Genomic DNA, 17,855 nt, shown 5'->3' with positions numbered 1-17,855 from the left:
CATATTTTCATAAAATTTTCGAGCGTTACCCATGTCGGCCAACTTTTCAAGCTTCTCATACTCATGCATTTCGGCCTCTTTCTTTTTACGTCTGCATATGCGTATCTCTTCCCTCTTCAATTCTCGATATCTATCCCATCCCGAACGTGTTGTGGTCGATCGCAACTTTGCGAGGTAGGCTATCTGTTTTCTCTCCACTGCGGAACGACAATTCTCATCGTACCAACTGGTGTTTTGGCGTTGCCGAAGCCTCAGGCCATTTGGCGATGTTCCGTCATGGAGGCTGAATTTTCCGAATGTTGTACCAAAAACACATTCTTTACCCACCTTGGCGTTGAAATCGCCCAGCACGATTTTGACATCGTGGCGGGGGCAGCGCTCATAGGTGCGTTCTAGGCCTTCATAGAAAGCATCTTTGGCCACATCGTCCTTGATACGGATTGTGGCTAGATGTTCATCCACCGGGATGAATGCCAGGACTCGGCGACGGAGTCCCCCTCCCACCACAAATCTAACACCAAATTTCCGCTCCTTTATATGGTTGCTGTAGTAGATGACACAAGGACACACATTCTTCCGGCCTTGGCCCGTCCATCGCCCTTTTTGGATGGCGCAGATGTCAGCCTTTACTTGTATGAGGACATCAACCAGCTGGGCAGAGGCACTTTTCCAGTTAAGGGTCAGGACATTCCCTTAAGTCATTATCATCTCATCCGAGGTTTTCGTCGATTTTTCATTGGTACTTCGTTTTTATGTGGTGGGTCCGAAACCCTAGGCACAACCGCAGAAGCGGGTTCGCTTTCTCACTTTAGCTCGCCTTCAAGCGGATGCTTGTTGGCTACGCAGATGATACTTGGTCTAAAACCGGAAGTCGTAAGCTGCTTGAGTCATATGCAAAAGAATCGTTCGTGGCCACTCCCAAGTGAATAGCAATCAGAAACTTTCCTCACGTGCGTGAACTTCTACATATGGCCCCATTCCCCTCTACATATGACCCCAACCCCATATAAAGAGCTATAACAATTTTTGGAGGAAGTGGGCGTGCCCCCGTTTTTTTTTATATCTCGTAAACTACTAAAGCTATATCAAGGAAACTCAAGAGTCGTCTCTTTTATGTACTTCCTTATACTGCCCAAAAATGGGGGAATTCGCATCATAACCGCACCCACCTACCATACAAAAGTTATGTTGAAGACTACTAAAAATTCTTTAATTCATTAACGAAAACCACCAGAAACATTAAATTTCATTACAAAGATGTTACAGAAGTGCTGCACTCAAAATGGTATACACAATTTTAAATTCAATGAAATTGGGTTCATAATATCTTTCTAGCTTCCCAATAATATGTTGTGAAAATAGTTCAAATCGGTTAACAACCACGCCTACTTCCCATATACCAGAACTTTGAAGTCGATCTGAATCGTGTACTTTACAATATATAAAATAAGCACTAGTGAAGATATCGGAACAGAACTGCATTTAAGTAGTGGCATCGTCTGCATTTAAGTAGTGGCATCGCCCTTCTAAAAATCGTCGAAATCGGTTCATAAGTTTTCAAGACCCTTTATATCGAATATGAGGACCTCAGTGCTTCTAACAATTTTTTTACCGAAAATATAGATACGTCTCTCAGGTATTTAGAAGAAATTCAGAGGGAATATGTTTCTTCTAATAAAATGTCTCCGTGCCAAAAATGAGTGAAATCGGGTCATAACTTCCCCTATCTCCCAAATAACTAATATTAGGGTCCGACTTTTAATGGACTTTATACCATATATATGCCGAATAAGTGGATTAAATTGTTTGTTATATTAATTAAATTAAATTAATAAATTGCGAGAGTATAAAATGTTAGGTGACACCTGAACTTAGCCGATCCTTACTTGTTCAAATACATTTTATTAGCTATTAAGCAAATAATTTAGTACTTTGTACCAAGACAGTTAAATTTGTTTTCATTTTAAAAAGCTCAAATGATCTACATAGACCTCTACTTTCTGGAAATACCCTGCAGAGGGTATCAAAAAGACGTTGTCATGGAGAATCTTCATCAGAAACTGAAAATCATCTTACAAACCAAAGAAAATACGCATGGCGATAGAGAGTCGAGTAACGAGCGCTCGCCTTAAGGACTTCTCAAGCACGAGAAACGAGCAAAATATTCCTCGCCTTACGGAGTTGAATTATGAGCGTTCCCAAGGCCTTCATGAACAGAGAAAAAGACAACGGACATCAAATACTAAAAGTTGTAATCAAGTTTTAGCTCATTACTAAAAAATATAATTTCGTGTTCGAATTTTTGTTTATTTTACTATTTGAATGACCATACGCAAAAAGGAGGAAGTACATACATATGTCTGGGAAAATGTGTATGTGTGTGTAAAAAATTTAAATGTTTCTTTAAATCCGAGCGAAGCCGGACTGGGCTGCTAGTCGTCTATAAGGGTGTACAGTTGTTGGCGTACGCCGATGATTTTAATATTATTGGCCTCAACAATCGCGGCATTTGTTCTGAGTTTTCTAAACTAGAAAAGGAAACGAAGCTAATTCACCTCTCGTGGTGGACAAGGCAAGACAAGAGTTATCCCACGTCAGTGTTGATAGCCATAACTAGGAAGTTGTAGATAATTTCCGTACGCACTTAAGCGGGGAATTTTATATGTAAATTTAGAGAAAAAACAACGATCCCGAAAAATATTGTCACTTATTGTAGTGGAGTTATAAAGTTTGAAAAATAACATCCCTTTCGTTACTATGATTTACCAAAAAAAAAACTCTGTTGACTGGTGCGGATTCAATGAAGACCACGATAATGTAGTGTAAGTTAACACATAATGCCCAATTTCTAGTTGGGTACGAATGTGGTGAGGCCAATACTACATCTTGCGTCATCAGCAGATTGTGTGGGCAACGACCGCCACTGAAGCAACCACATATCAGATTACATAAAGAGTGTCAATAGCCGATTGCGTAAACAGTTGACCAGCGATCGTTGCTTGCACTATCACCAATTGTATGAAGCAGAGTAAGCACGACGCAGACATCAAAGCCGAAAGCGTCGACTACTGAATATGCGTTCTTAGGGTTTAATGGTTAAGTTAGGTATTGGGCTAGTTTAGATTTAAGTTGAGCTTAAGCCGGAGCACACGTTCCAGGCCAATAAAGAGTACTTGCAAACATATAACTTGTATAATTATTGCCGCGTCCGACGACTCATACAGTGACTACAGCGTACATCTTTTACTTGTATTCTAAAAGATTTGTTAAAGGAGATTGGGTGTTGTTATATAACTACAACGGAAGAGAGAATTGTCTCCTAATTTTCAGTGTAGTTGGGATGAACTAATGAAGGATGTTCTTAAATGAATCAATGATAAGGTGAATCGCATGGTAATAGGTAACTTGTCGGATTTATCCTGAGACCGAAATTCGTAGTTGCCAGAATATTCGAGTGGTGATGTGTTGTCAACGATATACAATTTAAACGCTGCCGAACTGGCAACAGAGCTTAGTTATATTTAAAAAGTTATCGATTTCATTTCAAGAAGTCAAAAGTAAGAAGTTTTAAACTCCAATAACGAGTAATAAAGTGCTTAGTAAATTAATTAGAATTAATACCGATTAGTATATATACATATGTATATACCTACATTTTTGTGGTTGGTCGTAGAATTGTCTCCGTTATTATTTGGTCCAAACTGAACCTGAAAAAAATTTAAATTATCATATTGGTTTATATTATTTTAAAAATGAACTATGTTATAAATATATGTATGTACATACATTTTTCGGGTTGGTCGTAGAATTGTCTTCGTTATTATTTGGCGTAAGCTGAAACTGATAAATATATAAATTAAATTCCATTCGAAAGATATCACAAGTTTAAAATTGTAAGATATTAGAAAAATGTCACATGGTCGCCCCTCAATCTGCTAGGTTAGGCGGCACCATAACGGGCCAAATCGTCAGGCAAAAGTTGATAACATATTAACTGTCACATCGATAGCTTATTATTATTTCTTTGAACTACTCCATTTTTAATACAATGATTACATAAGTAGGTTAAGGTCTAAGATGGGCGTAATAGGACCACTATCACGCCCACGAAATGACAATAACCGAAAACATATATAAAAACATATATATAATTGGTGTAGACCGATTATAGCCGAATCCACCAGAGCGCGCCACTCGTTTCTCCTTTTTTGCTTTTTGGCGTCAACTGGAAACACCAAGTGAAGCCAGGTCACTTTCCACCTTCCATCGGAGTGGATGTTTCTTCATGGTCGGGTAATGGAACATCTATTCCATTGTTATCGATTGGGGGTCCGGGTTCGCCATCTCCTGGTGTTGAAAGCTTCTGTAAATCGCCTCATATTTTCATAAAATTTTCGAGCGTTACCCATGTCGGCCAACTTTTCAAGCTTCTCATACTCATGCATTTCGGCCTCTTTCTTTTTACGTCTGCATATGCGTATCGCTTCCCTCTTCAATTCTCGATATCTATCCCATCCCGAACGTGTTGTGGTCGATCGCAACGTTGCGAGGTAGGCTATCTGTTTTCTCTCCACTGCGGAACGACAATTCTCATCGTACCAACTGGTGTTTTGGCGTTGCCGAAGCCTCAGGCCGTTTGGCGATGTTCCGTCATGGAGGCTGAATTTTCCGAATGTTGTACCAAAAACACATTCTTTACCCACCTTGGCGTTGAAATCGCCCAGCACGATTTTGACATCGTGGCGGGGGCAGCGCTCATAGGTGCGTTCTAGGCGTTCATAGAAAGCATCTTTGGCCACATCGTCCTTGATACGGATTGTGACTAGACGTTCATCCACCGGGATGAATGCCAGGACTCGGCGACGGAGTCTCCCTCCCACCACAAATCTAACACCAAATTTCCGCTCCTTTATATGGTTGCTGTAGTAGATGACACAAGGACACACATTCTTCCGGCCTTGGCCCGTCCATCGCCCTTTTTGGATGGCGCAGATGTCAGCCTTTAGTTGTATGAGGACATCAACCAGCTGGGCAGAGGCACTTTTCCAGTTAAGGGTCAGGACATTCCCTTAAGTCATTATCATCTCATCCGAGGTTTTCGTCGATTTTTCATTGGTACTTCGTTTTTATGTGGTGGGTCCGAAACCCTAGGCACAACCGCAGAAGCGGGTTCGCTTTCTCACTTTAGCTCGCCTTCAAGCGGATGCTTGTTGGCTACGCAGATGATACTTGGTCTAAAACCGGAAGTCGTGAGCTGCTTGAGTCATATGCAAAAGAATCGTTCGTGGCCACTCCCAAGTGAATAGCAATCAGAAAGTTTCCTCACGTGCGTGAACTTCTACATATGGCCCCATTCCCCTCTACATATGACCCCAACCCCATATAAAGAGCTATAACAATTTTTGGAGGAAGTGGGTGTGCCCCCGTTTTTTGTTTATATCTCGTAAACTACTAAAGCTATATCAAGGAAACTCAAGAGTCGTCTCTTTTATGTACTTCCTTATACTGCCCAAAAATGGAGGAAATCGCTTCATAACCGCACCCACCTACCATACAAAATTTATGTTGAAGACTACTAAAAATTCTTTAATTCAGTAACGAAAACCACCAGAAACATTAAATTTCATTACAAAGATGTTACAGAAGTGCTGCACTCAAAATGGTATACACAATTTTAAATTCAATGAAATTGGGTTCATAATATCTTTCTAGCTTCCCAATGATATGTTGTGAAAATAGTTCAAATCGGTTAACAACCACGCCTACTTCCCATATACCAGAACTTTGAAGTCGATCTGAATCGTGTACTTTACAATATATAAAATAAGCACTAGTGAAGATATCGGAACAGAACTGCATTTAAGTAGTGGCATCGTCTGCATTTAAGTAGTGGCATCGCCCTTCTAAAAATCGTCGAAATCGGTTCATAAGTTTTCAAGACCCTTTATATCGAATATGAGGACCTCAGTGCTTCTAACAATTTTTTTACCGAAAATATAGATACGTCTCTCAGGTATTTAGAAGAAATTCAGAGGGAATATGTTTCTTCTAATAAAATGTCTCCGTGCCAAAAATGAGTGAAATCGGGTCATAACTTCCCCTATCTCCCAAATAACTAATATTAGGGTCCGACTTTTAATGGACTTTATACCATATATATGCCGAATAAGTGGATTAAATTGTTTGTTATATTAATTAAATTAAATTAATAAATTGCGAGAGTATAAAATGTTAGGTGACACCTGAACTTAGCCGATCCTTACTTGTTCAAATACATTTTATTAGCTATTAAGCAAATAATTTAGTACTTTGTACCAAGACAGTTAAATTTGTTTTCATTTTAAAAAGCTCAAATGATCTACATAGACCTCTACTTTCTGGAAATACCCTGCAGAGGGTATCAAAAAGACGTTGTCATGGAGAATCTTCATCAGAAACTGAAAATCATCTTACAAACCAAAGAAAATACGCATGGCGATAGAGAGTCGAGTAACGAGCGCTCGCCTTAAGGACTTCTCAAGCACGAGAAACGAGCAAAATATTCCTCGCCTTACGGAGTTGAATTATGAGCGTTCCCAAGGCCTTCATGAACAGAGAAAAAGACAACGGACATCAAATACTAAAAGTTGTAATCAAGTTTTAGCTCATTACTAAAAAATATAATTTCGTGTTCGAATTTTTGTTTATTTTACTATTTGAATGACCATACGCAAAAAGGAGGAAGTACATACATATGTCTGGGAAAATGTGTATGTGTGTGTAAAAAATTTAAATGTTTCTTTAAATCCGAGCGAAGCCGGACTGGGCTGCTAGTCGTCTATAAGGGTGTACAGTTGTTGGCGTACGCCAATGATTTTAATATTATTGGCCTCAACAATCGCGGCATTTGTTCTGAGTTTTCTAAACTAGAAAAGGAAACGAAGCTAATTCACCTCTCGTGGTGGACAAGGCAAGACAAGAGTTATCCCACGTCAGTGTTGATAGCCATAACTAGGAAGTTGTAGATAATTTCCGTACGCACTTAAGCGGGGAATTTTATATGTAAATTTAGAGAAAAAACAACGATCCCGAAAAATATTGTCACTTATTGTAGTGGAGTTATAAAGTTTGAAAAATAACATCCCTTTCGTTACTATGATTTACCAAAAAAAAAACTCTGTTGACTGGTGCGGATTCAATGAAGACCACGATAATGTAGTGTAAGTTAACACATAATGCCCAATTTCTAGTTGGGTACGAATGTGGTGAGGCCAATACTACATCTTGCCTCATCAGCAGATTGTGTGGGCAACGACCGCCACTGAAGCAACCACATATCAGATTACATAAAGAGTGTCAATAGCCGATTGCGTAAACAGTTGACCAGCGATCGTTGCTTGCACTATCACCAATTGTATGAAGCAGAGTAAGCACGACGCAGACGTCAAAGCCGAAAGCGTCGACTACTGAATATGCGTTCTTAGGGTTTAATGGTTAAGTTAGGTATTGGGCTAGTTTAGATTTAAGTTGAGCTTAAGCCGGAGCACACGTTCCAGGCCAATAAAGAGTACTTGCAAACATATAACTTGTATAATTATTGCCGCGTCCGACGACTCATACAGTGACTACAGCGTACATCTTTTACTTGTATTCTAAAAGATTTGTTAAAGGAGATTGGGTGTTGTTATATAACTACAACGGAAGAGAGAATTGTCTCCTAATTTTCATTGTAGTTGGGATGAACTAATGAAGGATGTTCTTAAATGAATCAATGATAAGGTGAATCGCATGGTAATAGGTAACTTGTCGGATTTATCCTGAGACCGAAATTCGTAGTTGCCAGAATATTCGAGTGGTGATGTGTTGTCAACGATATACAATTTAAACGCTGCCGAACTGGCAACAGAGCTTAGTTATATTTAAAAAGTTATCGATTTCATTTCAAGAAGTCAAAAGTAAGAAGTTTTAAACTCCAATAACGAGTAATAAAGTGCTTAGTAAATTAATTAGAATTAATACCGATTAGTATATATACATATGTATATACCTACATTTTTGTGGTTGGTCGTAGAATTGTCTCCGTTATTATTTGGTCCAAACTGAACCTGAAAAAATTTTAAATTATCATATTGGTTTATATTATTTTAAAAATGAACTATGTTATAAATATATGTATGTACATACATTTTTCGGGTTGGTCGTAGAATTGTCTTCGTTATTATTTGGCGTAAGCTGAAACTGATAAATATATAAATTAAATTCCATTCGAAAGATATCACAAGTTTAAAATTGTAAGATATTAGAAAAATGTCACATGGTCGCCCCTCAATCTGCTAGGTTAGGCGGCACCATAACGGGCCAAATCGTCAGGCAAAAGTTGATAACATATTAACTGTCACATCGATAGCCTATTATTATTTATTTGAACTACTCCATTTTTAATACAATGATTACATAAGTAGGTTAAGGTCTAAGATGGGCGTAATAGGACCACTATCACGCCCACGAAATGACAATAACCGAAAACATATATAAAAACATATATATAATTGGTGTAGACCGATTATAGCCGAATCCACCAGAGCGCGCCACTCGTTTCTCCTTTTTTGCTTTTTGGCGTCAACTGGAAACACCAAGTGAAGCCAGGTCACTTTCCACCTTCCATCGGAGTGGATGTTTCTTCACGGTCGGGTAATGGAACATCTATTCCAGTGTTATCGATTGGGGGTCCGGGTTCGCCATCTCCTGGTGTTGAAAGCTTCTGTAAATCGCCTCATATTTTCATAAAATTTTCGAGCGTTACCCATGTCGGCCAACTTTTCAAGCTTCTCATACTCATGCATTTCGGCCTCTTTCTTTTTACGTCTGCATATGCGTATCGCTTCCCTCTTCAATTCTCGATATCTATCCCATCCCGAACGTGTTGTGGTCGATCGCAACGTTGCGAGGTAGGCTATCTGTTTTCTCTCCACTGCGGAACGACAATTCTCATCGTACCAACTGGTGTTTTGGCGTTGCCGAAGCCTCAGGCCGTTTGGCGATGTTCCGTCATGGAGGCTGAATTTTCCGAATGTTGTACCAAAAACACATTCTTTACCCACCTTGGCGTTGAAATCGCCCAGCACGATTTTGACATCGTGGCGGGGGCAGCGCTCATAGGTGCGTTCTAGGCGTTCATAGAAAGCATCTTTGGCCACATCGTCCTTGATACGGATTGTGGCTAGACGTTCATCCACCGGGATGAATGCCAGGACTCGGCGACGGAGTCTCCCTCCCACCACAAATCTAACACCAAATTTCCGCTCCTTTATATGGTTGCTGTAGTAGATGACACAAGGACACACATTCTTCCGGCCTTGGCCCGTCCATCGCCCTTTTTGGATGGCGCAGATGTCAGCCTTTAGTTGTATGAGGACATCAACCAGCTGGGCAGAGGCACTTTTCCAGTTAAGGGTCAGGACATTCCCTTAAGTCATTATCATCTCATCCGAGGTTTTCGTCGATTTTTCATTGGTACTTCGTTTTTATGTGGTGGGTCCGAAACCCTAGGCACAACCGCAGAAGCGGGTTCGCTTTCTCACTTTAGCTCGCCTTCAAGCGGATGCTTGTTGGCTACGCAGATGATACTTGGTCTAAAACCGGAAGTCGTGAGCTGCTTGAGTCATATGCAAAAGAATCGTTCGTGGCCACTCCCAAGTGAATAGCAATCAGAAAGTTTCCTCACGTGCGTGAACTTCTACATATGGCCCCATTCCCCTCTACATATGACCCCAACCCCATATAAAGAGCTATAACAATTTTTGGAGGAAGTGGGTGTGCCCCCGTTTTTTGTTTATATCTCGTAAACTACTAAAGCTATATCAAGGAAACTCAAGAGTCGTCTCTTTTATGTACTTCCTTATACTGCCCAAAAATGGAGGAAATCGCTTCATAACCGCACCCACCTACCATACAAAATTTATGTTGAAGACTACTAAAAATTCTTTAATTCAGTAACGAAAACCACCAGAAACATTAAATTTCATTACAAAGATGTTACAGAAGTGCTGCACTCAAAATGGTATACACAATTTTAAATTCAATGAAATTGGGTTCATAATATCTTTCTAGCTTCCCAATGATATGTTGTGAAAATAGTTCAAATCGGTTAACAACCACGCCTACTTCCCATATACCAGAACTTTGAAGTCGATCTGAATCGTATACTTTACAATATATAAAATAAGCACTAGTGAAGATATCGGAACAGAACTGCATTTAAGTAGTGGCATCGTCTGCATTTAAGTAGTGGCATCGCCCTTCTAAAAATCGTCGAAATCGGTTCATAAGTTTTCAAGACCCTTTATATCGAATATGAGGACCTCAGTGCTTCTAACAATTTTTTTACCGAAAATATAGATACGTCTCTCAGGTATTTAGAAGAAATTCAGAGGGAATATGTTTCTTCTAATAAAATGTCTCCGTGCCAAAAATGAGTGAAATCGGGTCATAACTTCCCCTATCTCCCAAATAACTAATATTAGGGTCCGACTTTTAATGGACTTTATACCATATATATGCCGAATAAGTGGATTAAATTGTTTGTTATATTAATTAAATTAAATTAATAAATTGCGAGAGTATAAAATGTTAGGTGACACCTGAACTTAGCCGATCCTTACTTGTTCAAATACATTTTATTAGCTATTAAGCAAATAATTTAGTACTTTGTACCAAGACAGTTAAATTTGTTTTCATTTTAAAAAGCTCAAATGATCTACATAGACCTCTACTTTCTGGAAATACCCTGCAGAGGGTATCAAAAAGACGTTGTCATGGAGAATCTTCATCAGAAACTGAAAATCATCTTACAAACCAAAGAAAATACGCATGGCGATAGAGAGTCGAGTAACGAGCGCTCGCCTTAAGGACTTCTCAAGCACGAGAAACGAGCAAAATATTCCTCGCCTTACGGAGTTGAATTATGAGCGTTCCCAAGGCCTTCATGAACAGAGAAAAAGACAACGGACATCAAATACTAAAAGTTGTAATCAAGTTTTAGCTCATTACTAAAAAATATAATTTCGTGTTCGAATTTTTGTTTATTTTACTATTTGAATGACCATACGCAAAAAGGAGGAAGTACATACATATGTCTGGGAAAATGTGTATGTGTGTGTAAAAAATTTAAATGTTTCTTTAAATCCGAGCGAAGCCGGACTGGGCTGCTAGTCGTCTATAAGGGTGTACAGTTGTTGGCGTACGCCGATGATTTTAATATTATTGGCCTCAACAATCGCAGCATTTGTTCTGAGTTTTCTAAACTAGAAAAGGAAACGAAGCTAATTCACCTCTCGTGGTGGACAAGGCAAGACAAGAGTTATCCCACGTCAGTGTTGATAGCCATAACTAGGAAGTTGTAGATAATTTCCGTACGCACTTAAGCGGGGAATTTTATATGTAAATTTAGAGAAAAAACAACGATCCCGAAAAATATTGTCACTTATTGTAGTGGAGTTATAAAGTTTGAAAAATAACATCCCTTTCGTTACTATGATTTACCAAAAAAAAAACTCTGTTGACTGGTGCGGATTCAATGAAGACCACGATAATGTAGTGTAAGTTAACACATAATGCCCAATTTCTAGTTGGGTACGAATGTGGTGAGGCCAATACTACATCTTGCCTCATCAGCAGATTGTGTGGGCAACGACCGCCACTGAAGCAACCACATATCAGATTACATAAAGAGTGTCAATAGCCGATTGCGTAAACAGTTGACCAGCGATCGTTGCTTGCACTATCACCAATTGTATGAAGCAGAGTAAGCACGACGCAGACGTCAAAGCCGAAAGCGTCGACTACTGAATATGCGTTCTTAGGGTTTAATGGTTAAGTTAGGTATTGGGCTAGTTTAGATTTAAGTTGAGCTTAAGCCGGAGCACACGTGAAGGATGTTCTTAAATGAATCAATGATAAGGTGAATCGCATGGTAATAGGTAACTTGTCGGATTTATCCTGAGACCGAAATTCGTAGTTGCCAGAATATTCGAGTGGTGATGTGTTGTCAACGATATACAATTTAAACGCTGCCGAACTGGCAACAGAGCTTAGTTATATTTAAAAAGTTATCGATTTCATTTCAAGAAGTCAAAAGTAAGAAGTTTTAAACTCCAATAACGAGTAATAAAGTGCTTAGTAAATTAATTAGAATTAATACCGATTAGTATATATACATATGTATATACCTACATTTTTGTGGTTGGTCGTAGAATTGTCTCCGTTATTATTTGGTCCAAACTGAACCTGAAAAAATTTTAAATTATCATATTGGTTTATATTATTTTAAAAATGAACTATGTTATAAATATATGTATGTACATACATTTTTCGGGTTGGTCGTAGAATTGTCTTCGTTATTATTTGGCGTAAGCTGAAACTGATAAATATATAAATTAAATTCCATTCGAAAGATATCACAAGTTTAAAATTGTAAGATATTAGAAAAATGTCACATGGTCGCCCCTCAATCTGCTAGGTTAGGCGGCACCATAACGGGCCAAATCGTCAGGCAAAAGTTGATAACATATTAACTGTCACATCGATAGCCTATTATTATTTATTTGAACTACTCCATTTTTAATACAATGATTACATAAGTAGGTTAAGGTCTAAGATGGGCGTAATAGGACCACTATCACGCCCACGAAATGACAATAACCGAAAACATATATAAAAACATATATATAATTGGTGTAGACCGATTATAGCCGAATCCACCAGAGCGCGCCACTCGTTTCTCCTTTTTTGCTTTTTGGCGTCAACTGGAAACACCAAGTGAAGCCAGGTCACTTTCCACCTTCCATCGGAGTGGATGTTTCTTCACGGTCGGGTAATGGAACATCTATTCCAGTGTTATCGATTGGGGGTCCGGGTTCGCCATCTCCTGGTGTTGAAAGCTTCTGTAAATCGCCTCATATTTTCATAAAATTTTCGAGCGTTACCCATGTCGGCCAACTTTTCAAGCTTCTCATACTCATGCATTTCGGCCTCTTTCTTTTTACGTCTGCATATGCGTATCGCTTCCCTCTTCAATTCTCGATATCTATCCCATCCCGAACGTGTTGTGGTCGATCGCAACGTTGCGAGGTAGGCTATCTGTTTTCTCTCCACTGCGGAACGACAATTCTCATCGTACCAACTGGTGTTTTGGCGTTGCCGAAGCCTCAGGCCGTTTGGCGATGTTCCGTCATGGAGGCTGAATTTTCCGAATGTTGTACCAAAAACACATTCTTTACCCACCTTGGCGTTGAAATCGCCCAGCACGATTTTGACATCGTGGCGGGGGCAGCGCTCATAGGTGCGTTCTAGGCGTTCATAGAAAGCATCTTTGGCCACATCGTCCTTGATACGGATTGTGGCTAGACGTTCATCCACCGGGATGAATGCCAGGACTCGGCGACGGAGTCTCCCTCCCACCACAAATCTAACACCAAATTTCCGCTCCTTTATATGGTTGCTGTAGTAGATGACACAAGGACACACATTCTTCCGGCCTTGGCCCGTCCATCGGTCTAAAGCTATATCAAGGAAACTCAAGAGTCGTCTCTTTTATGTACTTCCTTATACTGCCCAAAAATGGAGGAAATCGCTTCATAACCGCACCCACCTACCATACAAAATTTATGTTGAAGACTACTAAAAATTCTTTAATTCAGTAACGAAAACCACCAGAAACATTAAATTTCATTACAAAGATGTTACAGAAGTGCTGCACTCAAAATGGTATACACAATTTTAAATTCAATGAAATTGGGTTCATAATATCTTTCTAGCTTCCCAATGATATGTTGTGAAAATAGTTCAAATCGGTTAACAACCACGCCTACTTCCCATATACCAGAACTTTGAAGTCGATCTGAATCGTATACTTTACAATATATAAAATAAGCACTAGTGAAGATATCGGAACAGAACTGCATTTAAGTAGTGGCATCGTCTGCATTTAAGTAGTGGCATCGCCCTTCTAAAAATCGTCGAAATCGGTTCATAAGTTTTCAAGACCCTTTATATCGAATATGAGGACCTCAGTGCTTCTAACAATTTTTTTACCGAAAATATAGATACGTCTCTCAGGTATTTAGAAGAAATTCAGAGGGAATATGTTTCTTCTAATAAAATGTCTCCGTGCCAAAAATGAGTGAAATCGGGTCATAACTTCCCCTATCTCCCAAATAACTAATATTAGGGTCCGACTTTTAATGGACTTTATACCATATATATGCCGAATAAGTGGATTAAATTGTTTGTTATATTAATTAAATTAAATTAATAAATTGCGAGAGTATAAAATGTTAGGTGACACCTGAACTTAGCCGATCCTTACTTGTTCAAATACATTTTATTAGCTATTAAGCAAATAATTTAGTACTTTGTACCAAGACAGTTAAATTTGTTTTCATTTTAAAAAGCTCAAATGATCTACATAGACCTCTACTTTCTGGAAATACCCTGCAGAGGGTATCAAAAAGACGTTGTCATGGAGAATCTTCATCAGAAACTGAAAATCATCTTACAAACCAAAGAAAATACGCATGGCGATAGAGAGTCGAGTAACGAGCGCTCGCCTTAAGGACTTCTCAAGCACGAGAAACGAGCAAAATATTCCTCGCCTTACGGAGTTGAATTATGAGCGTTCCCAAGGCCTTCATGAACAGAGAAAAAGACAACGGACATCAAATACTAAAAGTTGTAATCAAGTTTTAGCTCATTACTAAAAAATATAATTTCGTGTTCGAATTTTTGTTTATTTTACTATTTGAATGACCATACGCAAAAAGGAGGAAGTACATACATATGTCTGGGAAAATGTGTATGTGTGTGTAAAAAATTTAAATGTTTCTTTAAATCCGAGCGAAGCCGGACTGGGCTGCTAGTCGTCTATAAGGGTGTACAGTTGTTGGCGTACGCCGATGATTTTAATATTATTGGCCTCAACAATCGCAGCATTTGTTCTGAGTTTTCTAAACTAGAAAAGGAAACGAAGCTAATTCACCTCTCGTGGTGGACAAGGCAAGACAAGAGTTATCCCACGTCAGTGTTGATAGCCATAACTAGGAAGTTGTAGATAATTTCCGTACGCACTTAAGCGGGGAATTTTATATGTAAATTTAGAGAAAAAACAACGATCCCGAAAAATATTGTCACTTATTGTAGTGGAGTTATAAAGTTTGAAAAATAACATCCCTTTCGTTACTATGATTTACCAAAAAAAAAACTCTGTTGACTGGTGCGGATTCAATGAAGACCACGATAATGTAGTGTAAGTTAACACATAATGCCCAATTTCTAGTTGGGTACGAATGTGGTGAGGCCAATACTACATCTTGCCTCATCAGCAGATTGTGTGGGCAACGACCGCCACTGAAGCAACCACATATCAGATTACATAAAGAGTGTCAATAGCCGATTGCGTAAACAGTTGACCAGCGATCGTTGCTTGCACTATCACCAATTGTATGAAGCAGAGTAAGCACGACGCAGACGTCAAAGCCGAAAGCGTCGACTACTGAATATGCGTTCTTAGGGTTTAATGGTTAAGTTAGGTATTGGGCTAGTTTAGATTTAAGTTGAGCTTAAGCCGGAGCACACGTTCCAGGCCAATAAAGAGTACTTGCAAACATATAACTTGTATAATTATTGCCGCGTCCGACGACTCATACAGTGACTACAGCGTACATCTTTTACTTGTATTCTAAAAGATTTGTTAAAGGAGATTGGGTGTTGTTATATAACTACAACGGAAGAGAGAATTGTCTCCTAATTTTCAGTGTAGTTGGGATGAACTAATGAAGGATGTTCTTAAATGAATCAATGATAAGGTGAGTCGCATGGTAATAGGTAACTTGTCGGATTTATCCTGAGACCGAAATTCGTAGTTGCCAGAATATTCGAGTGGTGATGTGTTGTCAACGATATACAATTTAAACGCTGCCGAACTGGCAACAGAGCTTAGTTATATTTAAAAAGTTATCGATTTCATTTCAAGAAGTCAAAAGTAAGAAGTTTTAAACTCCAATAACGAGTAATAAAGTGCTTAGTAAATTAATTAGAATTAATACCGATTAGTATATATATATATGTATATACCTACATTTTTGTGGTTGGTCGTAGAATTGTCTCCGTTATTATTTGGTCCAAACTGAACCTGAAAAAATTTTAAATTATCATATTGGTTTATATTATTTTAAAAATGAACTATGTTATAAATATATGTATGTACATACATTTTTCGGGTTGGTCGTAGAATTGTCTTCGTTATTATTTGGCGTAAGCTGAAACTGATAAATATATAAATTAAATTCCATTCGAAAGATATCACAAGTTTAAAATTGTAAGATATTAGAAAAATGTCACATGGTCGCCCCTCAATCTGCTAGGTTAGGCGGCACCATAACGGGCCAAATCGTCAGGCAAAAGTTGATAACATATTAACTGTCACATCGATAGCTTATTATTATTTATTTGAACTACTCCATTTTTAATACAATGATTACATAAGTAGGTTAAGGTCTAAGATGGGCGTAATAGGACCACTATCACGCCCACGAAATGACAATAACCGAAAACATATATAAAAACATATATATAATTGGTGTAGACCGATTATAGCCGAATCCACCAGAGCGCGCCACTCGTTTCTCCTTTTTTGCTTTTTGGCGTCAACTGGAAACACCAAGTGAAGCCAGGTCACTTTCCACTTGATCCTTCCATCGGAGTGGATGTTTCTTCATTCCATTTGTATTCCATTGTTATCGATTGGGGGTCCGGGTTCGCCATCTCCTGGTGTTGAAAGCTTCTGTAAATCGCCTCATATTTTCATAAAATTTTCGAGCGTTACCCATGTCGGCCAACTTTTCAAGCTTCTCATACTCATGCATTTCGGCCTCTTTCTTTTTACGTCTGCATATGCGTATCGCTTCCCTCTTCAATTCTCGATATCTATCCCATCCCGAACGTGTTGCGGTCGATCGCAACGTTGCGAGGTAGGCTATCTGTTTTCTCTCCACTGCGGAACGACAATTCTCATCGTACCAACTGGTGTTTTGGCGTTGCCGAAGCCTCAGGCCGTTTGGCGATGTTCCGTCATGGAGGCTGAATTTTCCGAATGTTGTACCAAAAACACATTCTTTACCCACCTTGGCGTTGAAATCGCCCAGCACGATTTTGACATCGTGGCGGGGGCAGCGCTCATAGGTGCGTTCTAGGCGTTCATAGAAAGCATCTTTGGCCACATCGTCCTTGATACGGATTGTGGCTAGACGTTCATCCACCGGGATGAATGCCAGGACTCGGCGACGGAGTCTCCCTCCCACCACAAATCTAACACCAAATTTCCGCTCCTTTATATGGTTGCTGTAGTAGATGACACAAGGACACACATTCTTCCGGCCTTGGCCCGTCCATCGCCCTTTTTGGATGGCGCAGATGTCAGCCTTTAGTTGTATGAGGACATCAACCAGCTGGGCAGAGGCACTTTTCCAGTTAAGGGTCAGGACATTCCCTTAAGTCATTATCATCTCATCCGAGGTTTTCGTCGATTTTTCATTGGTACTTCGTTTTTATGTGGTGGGTCCGAAACCCTAGGCACAACCGCAGAACCGGGTTCGCTTTCTTGCGTGAACTTCTACATATGGCCCCATTCCCCTCTACATATGACCCCAACCCCATATAAAGAGCTATAACAATTTTTGGAGGAAGTGGGCGTGCCCCCGTTTTTTGTTTATATCTCGTAAACTACTAAAGCTATATCAAGGAAACTCAAGAGTCGTCTCTTTTATGTACTTCCTTATACTGCCCAAAAATGGAGGAAATCGCATCATAACCGCACCCACCTA

The sequence above is a fragment of the Zeugodacus cucurbitae genome, chromosome Y, assembly GCF_028554725.1.
Source record: "Zeugodacus cucurbitae isolate PBARC_wt_2022May chromosome Y, idZeuCucr1.2, whole genome shotgun sequence".
NCBI classification, from domain to species: domain Eukaryota; kingdom Metazoa; phylum Arthropoda; class Insecta; order Diptera; family Tephritidae; genus Zeugodacus; species Zeugodacus cucurbitae.
This window is presented reverse-complemented; position numbering follows the sequence as displayed.